The sequence below is a fragment of the Berghia stephanieae genome, chromosome 4, assembly GCF_034508935.2.
Source record: "Berghia stephanieae isolate SIO BIC M18660-M18661 chromosome 4, UCSD_Bste_1.3, whole genome shotgun sequence".
Lineage (NCBI taxonomy): Eukaryota > Metazoa > Mollusca > Gastropoda > Nudibranchia > Aeolidiidae > Berghia > Berghia stephanieae.
Window position 1 is genome coordinate 85,852,696 of NC_088363.1, and position 9,559 is coordinate 85,862,254.

The 9,559-nt window shown below is 34.6% G+C and overlaps 2 protein-coding genes across 3 annotated transcripts in view; both read right to left on the reverse strand.

The window, feature by feature from the left end:
• Nucleotides 1–9,559, reverse strand: part of LOC144971456 (inositol polyphosphate-4-phosphatase type I A-like) — a 239,102-nt gene that overhangs the window by 160,641 nt on the left and 68,902 nt on the right. The window lies entirely within an intron of this gene.
• The window catches only part of LOC144971451 (glutamate receptor-like), an 86,595-nt gene that overhangs the window by 40,421 nt on the left and 36,615 nt on the right, over nucleotides 1–9,559 (reverse strand). The window contains exon 1 of one of the 2 annotated variants that reach the window (XM_078912370.1): nucleotides 8,638–8,776. The exons of the other annotated variant lie outside the window; for it this stretch is intronic. The gene's annotated coding sequence lies outside the window, so the exon portion shown is untranslated. Of the gene's footprint in view, nucleotides 1–8,637; nucleotides 8,777–9,559 lie in introns of those variants that run through there. 2 annotated transcript variants of the gene reach the window in all.

The following is a 9,559-nucleotide window of genomic DNA, read 5'->3' on the forward strand; positions in this document are numbered from 1 at the left end:
AGACATAAGTGCATCTCATTGAACCCGTCACGTCAGAAAGAGACATCAGCATTCATCCATAGAATGAGATCTCGACAGAATAAATTTCAAGTATCGAAAGTCTACACTAATCGAAAGACTCAATCCACACCACCCACACGCGCGCGCGCATAACACATACATACCTAACTACATATACATACATACAAACAAACATACAAACAAACATACATACAACATACATACATACATACGTACGTACATACATACATACATACATACATACTACGTACATACATACATACTACATACATACATACATACATACATACATACATACATACATACATACATACTACTACATACATACATACGTACGTACGTATACATACATACATGCATACATGCATACATGCATACATACATACATAAGCATACATGATACATACATACATACATACATACATACATACATACATACATACATACATACACATCATACACTCAAGAAAAGAAAGTCATAAACTAAAAAAAACATTTGTTAGTATGTACATATTAGTTATACAGGGTAGTGTGTCCATAATGTCTTTCCCTGATTTCAAAGACATTATTCTAAAACGATTATAGATATTTCCATCTGGTTTTCACCATCTTCTAAAGAAAAGTCATACATTTCTGTCTATAAGTCATAGACGTTCATGGTATCACTCAAGTTATCAGAATGAACATGAACTCATTTTTCTTTCATTCTATTTCTGAATCACAACAGACAGTGCGACAAAATTCTCTTGGTGTGATGTAACGAAATCGCCATGAGTAGATCAACAACGTTTCATAGCCCATTTTGGCAGACCATTACGGGACAGAGATGAAGGAAGAGAATTATATGATACCGTCAACAGACGAAGAGAATGGGCGGACTTTTGTCATTACAGAGTGTGGACAGCCAACGTCAATGAGGACGACGCTGGATAGTGAGTGAGTGAGTGATTGCGGGACATGAAAACGATGTTTAAACCCAAAAACGGGTATTCTAAATTTGTGATGCACAAAGTGAATGTTTGGTATCATCAGATGCGCAAAGGGGCTATAGGACTATCTTTCTTTATTGTGCAAGCGATTACTGTAAATGCCTATCTAAGGATGCTAGAATGTTATGCTGCATCCCATCTTTATAAATATCGGCTTTATATAATATTTCAGTAAGATATTGTTCCTCCACCTTGGAGACAGGCCATTCACGAATTCTAAACAACACATTTTCAGACAAGTGGATTTGGAGAGATGGTATCGATGTCCTGGCCGCCTCAATATTGAAACCCTACATTTTACATATTTCTTCAAAGACATAGACGGATAAATACCGTTGTCACAACAGACTGTTAAATAGAATTGCTTAGGTAAAACGACGAAGGATAAATAGATGTCTTAATATAAATATATTCGTTTTATGATACAAATATGGTGCGAAGATGATGGTCATACAGGTCTCAGGTCTGAAACATCGATGTAGACAACAATACCGTGGTAAATATTGTGATCATATATATATATATATATATATATATATATATATATATATATAAAAAATAATATATACAGATTGATTGATTGATCGTTTGAGAGTTGGGTGGATGGATAGAGTATATTACATACTGTGTATTAATGAATAAAGGAGTAATATGGCAATTCTAAAACAACCAACCATGGCTCTTGATCACAAGAAATATTAGATGTATTACCAGCGGCCTTTGAGATCCACACAGACTTGGTGATAACAAATGGTCATGAAGGATTTTCTTGGTCTTTCTGCCAATACGAGATGAAGAATATTCAAAACCCGCCAGATTTTATGCTATGCGCCGCTCACAAATGCGCTTTAAAATATAATTTATGAGAAAAGGCAACACTTAAGAGGATCGACAACGGGTGTTCAAAAATAAAACGAATAGAACAAAATAAGAAAGAATGAGATTGCCAGTTCATTAATAGAAGGCAGAAGCAGGAAAGAGAAGGGTTTGTGTGGATTGGAGTATGATCGAGGTCTTCTTTTAAAACACGTGGGGAAATAATCAACATAGTCTAGATCAAGACGCGGTTACACCAATAAAAAGTCGAGAACTTCTGGCCTGACCCAACCCCATACTCAAAGAAGCTGTACGGCAGTGAGGACGACCTCAGGACCACTGTGGGCTTCATTCACCAGACCGGACTGACCATTTGACGTAACGGGAACGAAGAAGAAGAAGAAGATATGACGTGAGGCCTGTAGAGGAGCAAAAACACTTAACTTCATCAAGTGTGAATGCACCTTGTATCAGAAATATGAAGGGTTTTTCACACCTTAAACAGTCATCGCATTACCATCTAGATAGAGATAAAAATTATGCTCAATCTGAGAAGTTGGTTACTCATCAGTAAATTCATCATTTACTGAGAAATGCATGATTTTTCAATTGGGCTCGAAAACTTACCTTCAAATATTGTTTACTAGAGATCTATTGTGTTTGAAATAAAGTATAATATATATACTAATATATATATATATATATATATATATATATATATATATATATATATATATTGAATCGTGTTTGATACAAATATGGTACGAAAAGTGCTCGACATGTAGTAATGGAGCGAATTATTATTTTAAAAATATTTACCACAATGTTTGAGACAGTCTACATTAATGTTTCAGGCTTAATTTGCCGTCGTCAGGACTGATTTGTTTTGTTGACTTATATATATATATATATATATATATATATATATATATATATATATATATATATATATATATATATAGCAAAAACGCCTTCAAAATAGCAAACAATTAAAATCAATGGAAGACCTTATGAAATTAGCATCCACAGCAAAAGACCGTGAGCTTTGGAAGGAAATGACACAGATGATTAGAGAGGCAGCCGAGGCGTCCCGATCGGATAATAAGGAAGCGAAAGGCCTTAAGTAAGTAGTAGTAATTTATATATATATATATATATATATATATATATATATATATATTACATCTGAGACTCCAGGAAGTATACATTTTATAGTAATGTTACATGTGGAAGCCCATCTTGAATCAGAGGTATATCTTGACTTTAATCGTAATTTGAGGTTTTCAAAAAATGTTATGTTGTTGTACGCCTTATTTCTCCACACCTGTGTGTCGCTATGGTGTAACGCTAGCATGTCTGAACATGACTCAAATTAGGTCCGTGGGTTTGAACTTTCGATTAGACACCTTGACGATAAACCCTATGGAAAACATTTTAAAACAGCTTCCTCTGTCTATAGATAGAATGCGCTTGGCCAAGGAGTTCACAACATTGCCATCCGGAAGTATAACGGACCAACACACAAACTCTGGGTAACCATGAACTTTTATAGTCTGGTTAATACAGTTTAGTGAGAACAACTCACAAACGCGGATGGCAAAAACAATAACAAAGGCCTGAGTGACGTCATCTGCATACTATCTATACGGCAAAGATGGGGTAACTGGATCTGTTAGATATCTATTGGAGCCATATCAAATCAAGTTTTTTTAAAAAATGTATTAATTGATTAATTAATTAATTAATTAATTTTATTTATTTATTTATTTATTAATTTATTTACTTATTTATTAATTTATTTATTTAATTATTTATTTATGTTTTTAAAAATTTCTTTAGTTAGTGTACTTTATTTTTAAAGGTCAATATCCCTATGTCTATGTTTATTGTCGTATGTATAAGATGAAGATTAAACTAAACTGGCCAAATGACGACAAACATTGGATGTCTCTCATTCCTGAGGGTAAAGAAAAAAAAAAAGAGAAAAAAAAGATCTCGGAGAATTCTTGGCGATAAAATAGCGTCTTATCCTAAGGATGGCAAGCGGTTTTTAACAAACTGTGTCCATTCTCATTTAGGCTCTGAAAGATATTACAGTCTAAATCTATTTATACTGTTTATTCAAAACAGCTCATAGAAATAGATTTATAAGGACCGACGTTTACATTGAGGTTCAGACGGATAAAATATTATGATAATGATGATAAAGATGAAACGAAAACAAATAGAATAATACATCTGGTGGTAAAGTATAAACAGGGTCTCGATTGAAGGAGGGGGTAAAGAGATAACATTGGAGGGGAGAGCCTCTTTTTTCTTCCATACTTTTGTCTCCTGACCAAGCTACTATCAAAAACAGTGATTTCTTTGCCTGTTTATCTTGGAACACTATTCTATCCTGGCACATTGACGGACCTGTGCTTGTGTCTGGGTGAGACTTTTAGGTGATGTTAAACTAAGTACACTGATCGTGTGCTCTTGGAATATACAACTGTTTCCTATTTGAACAAATTCTCCTTTGTCTGCCTTATCCTTGGATGTTTTAATTGTAATTCTAAAACTTTTTACTATCCCATTTTCTTCCTTTTTACTGGCGCTGATCTGACCTTAATGTGTTGCAAACGCCGTAAAACCCTTAAAAACAAACACAAACAAACTCGTTTTTTTCATTTTGACCAGAAAGCAATAACTTCAGTTATCGACAGATTAATATGATTCCATCTTGTCAAAAATCAATCCAATCAATTTAGACCGGTCTATTTGAATTCTTAGGTTTGAGAATTTGTGACACTTAATCTTAGTTGATCTGCATCAATTTGAAGAAGAAGAAAAAATGATCATCAAAAAGATAAGAATATTTTTTTGGTCATTGTTCAGCAAAGCGACACAATGTTTGTTTCGTACAGATAAGGTGCCGAGTTTGATAGCGACATTATTATGAACAAGGGCGAGTCTATTTGCTTTCTCTTTTGCTACATTTACCAGTAAAGATTTTCAGTGGCCCATCTTTGAAAGTAGAAAACAAATTCATCAAAACTATTTTTGTTGGGATAAGGTGTCTGATTTCCAAATTCTTCTGGTTTCATAATACTTTGTACGTATAGGTTGATAGACCTGACTGGACAATATCAACGTCTATTAACACACATAATTTATCTTTTATACTTTCAGAATCAGAAATGAAGCATTCACTAAAAGATATCCCCATAAAATTTGCCATTTTAAGGATATCTTGCCTACCACAGATTAAAATGTTTTGCCCGTCCAACCATTCACTCCATTTAATCAAACATCAAATAGTTTAATCTAATTTCCAATATCATCACAGTATAATTAATATTATTTGATCATCATCTGCATGAAAGGATATTAAAGATCCAACTTCTTAATAACATTTGACACTGGCTGCAAGGAGGAACACCAAATCTCAAGGAACACAAATCGGATTTGACATCACTCAGTACTACAGTCTGGATGCGGTCAGTTTAATACACCATGTATGTTTTGACAAAATGAAGGCTGCGGCCGTATTTTCTGAGATCTTCAACTCGCTCAAGATCTTCGATTTGCAAACATGTATTCGACCCTTAGTTCAACTATGTGCTTCGTACACAACATTCACGAACCACAAGTCAAAAGGACTAAGTTGAAAATATCACGTGTTGTGTGGTGTAAATTATTATATTATATTATAATTATTATTGCTGCGTTCAGGATTGATAAAAACAGGACATGGGACCCAATGCTTATACCTGGATTTATATCGGGGTGAACCATGGATTAACCATGTCTACATCATTCATAATGCTTAGTTCATTCCCATAAGAGGCCTTAATATGGGACAAAATGATCATGTTATAGTACAAGTCCTCTGTTTGATGTCTTTTGTACACAAGCACTTCGTCACTGACTGTGATCAGCTATACACATCTATTCACACCTGAGTCTAGGGACGTAATGAATGTGAAATATCGCACCAAAGCCGGTGTTTTCTTTAATTGCTAACCATAATATGATTACGGACCACTTATGGAAAAAAAATGTGGGTACCTCCATATCATAGGTTTTAGGTCATGGTATGGGGTCGTGTTGAAATATTATGAAGAACGGTTGGTCGTGTGGATGACTTCACTTTGGAAGTTGTTCTTGATTTGACAGTTGGTATATTAAGTATATTGTATATATATAATTTATATATATATATATATATATATATATATATATATATATATATATATATATATATATATTATTACATCGGATCACATTATTATCTCATAAATCCAATTCTAATAACTGAGTCTTTATTATTGTTAATAAATGTAATATCACCTAACAGGCGTCACGCCTCATCCTACATGCTGTTGCTCTGGGCCTTGGACACCTTGTAAAGCTCTTTGAGACTTCGAGTGGATATTGCGCGATATAAAATCATTTTTTAAAATTAACATGTAAGTCCACTTCCTGGACAATCAAGCTTACCATTATAGAAGTGTTAGGTCCCCCCATCGTTGCTAGGGACGTAAACGATTGGAAGAACCGAACCCCCCGCCCCCGGTTGTTAGGTGTTCTGAGTTTACCAACCAATCAAAGATTCGAACCCGTCACTACTAACCTGACTGACGAGGAGGAAATAGGAGAGGTGAATTTATCTGACCACACCGCAGACAGTGGTCTTTTTGGACCTGTTTTCCATATCATGGTGTTCATAATTCCAGGATGAGAGATACGTGTTCGAATATAGATAGTATGCGCTTGTCAAAGAAGTTCACAACATTGCCATCCGGAAGTATAATTGGCCAACACACAAAACTCTGTGTAACCATGGACGTTTATAGTCTGGTTAATGCAGTTTAGTGAGAACTACTCATAAACGCGGATGGCAAAAAACAATAACAAAGACCATAGTGACGTCATCTTCGAACTATCTATAGAGTGGTGAGTATAAAGACTCGTATATTTCTTACTATTCGTTCTCTGTTGTTATTGCCTTGGCCTACGGATAGAGAGGGAAACTTATAACGGATTCCAACTACTTTCTTTTCCACCGTAAAAGCTGGAGATAGCACAACACACACACACACACACACACTCTCTCTCTCTCACACACACACACATGAACTCTCTCTCTCTCTCTCTCTCTCTCTCTCTCTCTCTCTCTCTCTCTCTCTCTCTCTCTCTCTCTCTCTCTCTGTCTATCTGTCTGTTTATCAATCTATCTATCTGTCTCCTGTCTCTGGTTCCGGCAGAATTTGGCTTTACCACAAAAGCAATCCATAAGAGTGGACAGTCTGATCTTAAGTGTGAAGTCATTGCATGACCAACTTTTCTCTTTATCACGTGACATAGGGTCCCCGACACCAACAATAAAATCAAGGCCATCATCTCCTCCATTTCTCATCTGAGTATCGTTTGTTTTATGGTAACTATCTCGAAAGAAAGTCTAAAATAGAAAAGGAAAGGGAGAAAAGTATAATTGTGCGTATTTAACCTGATCTCTTACAAAAATTGTCATAAATTATCGACTTATCCTATTATCAGTATGAAATTTAATACATAATTGCTAAACATACTGATATCTGATTTTTCCAAATTCCGAATTCTTTTTTCGACACCATGGAAAATACCTCACGTATTTAAGAAGAGATGTGTGTAATTGCCAGGATACAAAGTACGATTGTTGCAAATTTATAGTAAATAAGAAGAAAAGTACCAGTATCTATCTAAATGCTTGTGACGACAGCATCATAATATATTCACGAAAAGCTACACAAAAATCCCTTATCCAAACAGAGAGCGTGTGAGAAGCGAATTGGCTATTGAAGAGCTGGGAAATGAATTGTGGAAGATAGAAGTAAATATTATTAATCGGGGAAATTATTACAGTAATAGGGAGTAGTTATTATGCATTTTTCTTATTCCTGCCGGAGGGCCCAATATATAGCCTATATATCAGGTGTCTTTCGAGTCTTCACAAAGACCATTGTGTTTGGAGACGTGCCAAAATGAGATAAATAGAGTGAATATTGTGTAATATCTGGATCTGAAGTCCAAGTAAGCATCATTCGCTTGGACAGAAAAAGGAACAGAAATAAGACATAGATTTCCCAGTCAGTTTCAGGCTAATACATCGGATTAGAAATAGTAAATAAATACTAGAATTTAGTATTTATTGCTCATTAACATATTCATGGTTTATCTTGATTTCTGTTTTAAAAGTATGGTTTAAATATTTTATAGTTAAATTAGTATAAGAATCAGACAACTGAAATTATTTTAAAAAACCCATTAAACTAACATTAAATACATAATATCATTGTTTTATGATTCATTTACCTTGTACAATTATTTGTCCAACCCGGCTAACTTGTAATATATTTTAAAATCGTATGTAACTATTGCGATTGACTTATACGAATTATAAGTTGTGTTTTAAAAACAAAAGATGATTTTGATGACGCCTCCTGAGTTTGGTAATCCTATCAGTCTTTATAGGAATCGTCATGTGGGTGAATTTGCATATTCCTGGGGTACCCATTGTCCAACTGTTTATTCTTGAGTCTCTCTCTTTACTTTGATCCAATATTAACTTTGTCTTATGATTCTAGAGTTGGCTGAATGAGAGTTGATCTAAGTTTATCTTGTATGTACTTTTAATTTATTTTTAGCCAAACATAAAGTATCAGTGTAGATATCATATGCTACTCTAAACACACAATTCTCTTGTACATAGTTTTATCGACACGGAGTCGTTTGAACTCCAAACACGAAAGTTCACAAAGAAAAAAAAATCAACATCAATAGTAATTACCCTGAAACAGAATCTCTCTACATATCAGACATTTCTGGATTCAGATGAGGCCGAATTAATCCCTGAAGAACTAAGAAATATCGCAGTGGCCTCCGTACAGAAGTCGCAACAAGATTTTGACAGCCTCGAAACTCTTGCCCAGGACCGTGACCAATGGAAACAATTAACAACACGGTGTTCTGGTTAGACCAGAATTGTTTTTATTGATTGTTTTTGTATTGTTCGTTGCTAAGTTGTCACTGTCAGTAGTCGTCACCCGCTACTTTATTGTTATAACTTGTTGTTATTTATAATTATTTTTACGATCGTCCTTCTTATAGATAGAATGCGCTTGGCCAAGGAGTTCACAACATTGCCATCCGGAAGTATAACGGACCAACACACAAACTCTGTGTAACTATGAACTTTTATAGTCTTGTTAAAACAGTTTAGTGAGAACAACTCACAAACGCGGATGGCAAAAACAATAACAAAGGCCTGAGTGACGTCATCTGCATACTATCTATTGGTATTTATTGTGTGAACTGTTATAACATTTTCGCGCCTTTAATGAGTATGGATAAACTGATTCAACATTCTTGGTCAGTCTCTCTCCAAACGTTGAAAGTGAAGGTTGTTACCTTCTCAATTTTCATCTCGGCAGTTTTAACTGCATATTTTAAAATATTGTTTCTATATTTTCTTGGAAGTTTCGGGTTATAGCCCATGTTATTTCGTAAACTGGATTGTCTTCACATTTTAGAACTTAACGCACCAGAAATGTAAGTTATTCTTTCTAATTAATAGTTATTATGATTCGTGTGTAAATTGTCTTAGATATGTAGCCCCATTTCTTCGCATAGACATACTCGTATTCATTGTATTTAATAATCTGTTATCCTTCCATATGTTCCATCCATATTTCAAGAGATATACTCGTAGT